This window comes from Dipodomys spectabilis, unplaced genomic scaffold (genome assembly GCF_019054845.1).
Source record: "Dipodomys spectabilis isolate Male_0828 unplaced genomic scaffold, ASM1905484v1 ptg000270l, whole genome shotgun sequence".
Lineage (NCBI taxonomy): Eukaryota > Metazoa > Chordata > Mammalia > Rodentia > Heteromyidae > Dipodomys > Dipodomys spectabilis.
In genome coordinates, this window is record NW_024870947.1 from 1,398,094 (window position 1) to 1,403,208 (window position 5,115).

Consider the following 5,115-nt stretch of genomic DNA (forward strand, 5'->3'; position numbering starts at 1 on the left):
TAGTAGCACACCAGTCTAGAGAGAAAAGGCCTTGCAAGACTTGAAGCCCTGATTTGAAACTCTGAGCAGCCCAACACACATGCAAGTGCTTAAGCACATGCGTGTGTTCACAAACATATTTATTCAAATTACCTTCATATCGGAGTTTTGCATGAATTTCTTTGCTAATGAAATTATATGAGTAAAATAAAGGAAATAAACTCTTCCATCTCAGAACATTTTTATACATTTTTATTGTAAAAATATTGTACAGAGGGGTAACAATTACATGAGCAAGGTAATGAGTACATTTCCTAACAAGCATTGTTACCTCCTCCTTTATTGTTCCCCTACCATCCCTTCCCTCCCACCTCCACAAGTCCATTAACCCCCTCCATTTCCCGGGGTCAATTGTAAAGTTCACTTTACAACATAGTGTATTGTGCATCTCATTGTTACATGGGTCAACCTGTATCCCTAGTTAAGCATTTTGGTTTTTTTTGTCCTTCCTCTCAAAAAATTAGAGGAGAGTATAAACAAGATGTAGGCACACCAACTTCAAATACAGTGAAAACAGGTGTTATAGCATGGGGGAGGAACATATAAAGAAACAAAAAAAAAACACACTGCACGTCATAAGTATGTAAGAAAAAATAGCAAGAAAAAAAAAACCACTTGTGTCCCTAACTTGGGGTTCATTTCCCTTAACACAATCTTATCTGGTCATATACACATAACTTTTGACCTTTTCTGCTTATCCCAGACATATATTAGTTATTGAAATTTAGAGAAACCATGGGACCTACATTTCTTTGGACTTGGCTTACTTCACTTAATAATTTTTTTTCCAAGTCTTTCCATTTCCTAACAAATTGGGCGATGGAATGCTTCAGAAATTTGCCTGTCATCCTTGCACAGGGGCCAGCTAATCTCTGTATCATTCCAATATTAGTGTATGTGATGCTGAATTGAGCAAAGAACATTTTTTATATATAAATTGTAATTGATTTTCTTAGACTAGACAATACAACAAAACGTAAGTTCAAAAGAATTGTCATGAAATTTTAGAACCATGTACTTCTTACATAAGTACACATTTAAGAAAAAATCAAGATTGACATGTCAAAAACAAAATAATTCCAGATATTTGTTGTTCAAGAGATGTGTAGGAGGAGGAATTCAATTATTCTATACAAGGGACCTGTCATAATGAACACTGCAGCAAGTGTTAAGGTTTGTTAAAATATTTAATGTTTTAAATATATTTAATTTTGGGAATTTGCTTATATATGCCAAAACTGGGACTGTTTGGCAGGTCATAATACTTTTCTATAAAGTATTTAAGATTTATGGTAGCACATAACTACTACTAAGTATGTACATTTCAGAGTTTATTGAAACCTTACTAATGAGAAGTTGCAAAGTCTTTGTGTAAAGGAGCAGAATAAAGAGTTGACTATGTTATCTACACAGTTTCTGTTAAAACTGTAGGCCTTCCTTACTTTATATGTTAGTGAGGAACAAATGATGATATAAGCCAGATACAAATTATGAGATGAACTATAAATGGTAATCTTAGTGGGTGATTTAAACACTACTCATAGCCTATAAAATTCTTGTTGAACGTAATAATCTTAGCCAGTGTTAAATGTAAAGAAATATGACAATAATAAAATCTTATTTGTAGTACACTTCAAAAACTGAAAAAATGATAATTGTTTTGTTTTATATTTTATTAATCATTATTATTTAATTATTGGTTTTCTTTATTTGTAGCATTGTTTTTCTTGTAATATAATACAACTTTTTGTAAGTTGTCATTAGGAGGTACTTTGAGAAGGGTATTGGGATGGCCACACCATTTTTTATAGGTGCATGTGAATATATAAAGAGGGAAATTAAGAACAAAATATGTATTTAAAAAATGATCAAGTAGAGTCTGATTCAGGAGTGTTGATACATGTCCACACGTAAAATATTAGCCCTAGGCTGAAGCAGAGTTATTACAATGTTGAAGCCAGAAAAGTCAGAGACTTTGTTTTGTTTTGTTTTGTTTTGTTTTTATTTTTATTTTGTTGGACATGGGGCTTGAACTCTGGGGCCTGGGTGCTGTCCCTCAGCTCAAGGCTAGTGATACCACTTGAGCCACATCAGCACTTCCAACTTTTTCTGCTTACGTGATGCTGCGAAAAAAAACCCAAGGCCTCATGCATGCAAGGCAGGCACTCTACCATTGAGCCACCTTCCCAGTACCTGAGAGACTGGATTTTAAAAATCATCTAAACAACATTTGCTTTCTGCTTTGGGTTATATTATGAAATATATGAGTATCTTGTTATGTTTTTGTGCATTGTCATACTTCTAAATTTATACTAACTTCACCCACTTTATCCATGTCAAAGTCATGAAATATCTCTGAGAGTTTGCTTCTGTGAAGATTGTTTTGTATTTATAATTTCTTCTGAGTCATTTTTATTTTTTTATCAAAATCACTTTATATTTCATGTTGATGAGTATTTACACAGAGACAGGCATATAGAGGATTTAGTTTAACAAGTGAACATTAAAATTAGAGCTCAAAAATAAAAATGAGCCTTAACACATATTTTCATAGCTTTCCCCACATTCTCCCTAAAAGAAGACAATATTAAGAATGTCTGAGGGAGGCTTTTTAGCTCCAATTTTCTTGAGCTTCCTAGGTTTAGAATTCTTAAATCACAGAGACATGCTGTAATGGGAGTAAGATTTTTTGGTACACTTTTCCCTTCAGACTGTGTTTCTCGTTCTTCCCCTTTCTCAACTCCATTATTAGAGATTTTTCTCAGAGATGACTCCATCTCCAACTTTTCACTCTTCCTAGCTGGACAAAAGAATTTGCAGATCAAGACTCTTAGACAGAAAGAATTTAAGAGCCTGAATCAAAGACACTTCTCTCATACACCATCCCTACAAAGACACAAGTACCAGAGCAGGATACAATAGTTTCATTTTTTTCTAGCAAGGCCAATGCATGAAGTTGCTTGCTTCTGAGTGTGTCTGTTTGTAGCTCTTCCTGATGTTGCAGATTAACTTTATACCTAGCTCCATTATCAGCTACCAGAAATGGCATGTTTAGACCATCCAGGAGGTTGGCTCAACAGGGCGGCTGGATGTGTAGGATGACTCATGAATGGCACAGAAGATCTGTGTTGGAAATACCGGGGGCAATTAAGGTATCCTACAAACACCATCTCAGCAAGGCAAAGTTTACTCCTGCAGAAGGCATCCTGTTGCATGTCCAAGTTGAATAAGCACACTGGCTAGGCAGCCCACCACTGGCTCCCATGAATTTGAGCTTTGGGATCATCTTTCATGATGGATCAAAATTTTGACCCCTTTCAAACTAGTCAAAAGCTTTAATAATCAACCAAATCCGAACACCTGGCCATATGAAAAATAACCAACTTTTACTCAGCTGGTGTTCTACTACTAGTGCCACGTCTCTAGCCCCTAGCACTTCTCTAAAATAGCATTAGTAAGGTTTTGACTACCTTTACAAGGGCAGTGCTTATATCAGTCAAGCACTTCAAGATTTAACTTCTATAATTCTCCCATCTGATTTTGCTTTCTTTTCTTCCAAACAATAATCATTGACTTTCCTATTCAGCAGTATCCAATAAGATATTTTGATTTAAAAAAGGGTTTGATTAAGGCAGTTTTTCAGTCAGTCACTGAACAAAACCTGTTATAGAAGAGATAAAGCACCTGTGCACACATTACTAAGGAAACAATTACTAAAGAGGTAAATATTGCCACCATGACTCATTGTTAAAATGCTCATTCTGTCATCAAACTAGTAAAGGGATCTGCCACCACACAGAGACACACAACCTTTTTTAAAAGTGACTGGGGGATTGGTCTTGGGTTTGATCTCATGCTCTGGGCATTGTGCCAGAGCAGTTTTACTCAAGGCTACCACTTTAGCCACAACTCCAGTAGTATCTTTTTTTGCACCTTCATTGGAAATAAAAGTCTCATCTTTCCTGTCTGGGTTGGCTTCAAACAAAGATCCTCAGAATTCAGCCACCTGAGCATTTAGGATTATACTCAGCATCATCTCAGTTTTTAGGTAATTTGTTTCCAGTATTCAATCCTTGTAAGTCTTTCTGTATCATTGGCCTCCAACCACCACACAGATTACCTTTGAAGTATATTTATTCTTTTATTTTTATATATTTATTGTAAAAATACTGTACAGAGGGGTTAGTTACATGAGCAAGGTAAAGCATACATTTCCTATCAAGCATTGTTACCTCCTCCTTTATATGTCCCCTACCATCCCTAACCTCCTAGCTCCAAAACTACTCCATACACTCTCCCCGACCACCGCCTAAATTGTAAAGTTTGTTTTTCAACAGTGTCTTGTGCATCTCATTGTTATAATGGGTCAACCTGTATTCCCCTTTAAGTTTTTTCCCCTTTTCCTCCTCAATCTAGTGAACTCTATATACAAGATGGAGGGCACCAACATCAAAAACATTGGAAACAGTGGTTACGCCGTTTTGGGTGGGTGGGGGGACAGAATACAAAGAAACAAAAATCACATGGAACATTATAACTATGTTAGAAACAATAGCAAGAAATGAAAAAAGCACTTGTGCCCCTATGTTGGGGTTCATTTCACTTATCACCATCTTATCTGATCAAGTATTATATTTAGACCAAACTTTTCCCATTCAATCCTACCAGGGGCTTCTAGTTACTTTTACATGGTGGCATTTCCAATAAACAAATCCTGCTGATAAATAAAAGCACATATTGGAATAATTCGATTATGAAGATCATAGGTTATGGAGATCAACAGAATAAAATTAATTTAAGCTGCTGTTTCTGGTTTCTAGCTTTAAGCTCTTTGGGAACTTTTCAGGGGCTCCTAAGTAAATATGAAATTTGTAAATATGAAGTTTGTTTTTGCAAATATGAAGTTTGAATGACCCTCTAACTAAGAAGTCTTTCCTTACTTAATTTAAGGTGTTTGAGAATGGTCAGGTGTGGATTGGCCAATGGAACCAAAGCACAGATTCCACTCCAGTTGGCCCGTAACATCTCCAATAGTAGTCTCCTGGAATACCACCAGACATTTCCCCTGGCTATGAT

General features: G+C 35.9%; 1 non-coding gene across 1 annotated transcript; it reads right to left on the bottom strand.

Annotated features, from left to right (window-relative positions):
* Positions 1 to 846: 846 nt before the first annotated feature.
* On the bottom strand, positions 847 to 955 carry LOC122126011. The gene has a single exon (XR_006150837.1). It is a non-coding gene; the product is annotated as a U6 spliceosomal RNA (small nuclear RNA).
* Between the last annotated feature and the right edge of the window lie 4,160 nt (positions 956 to 5,115).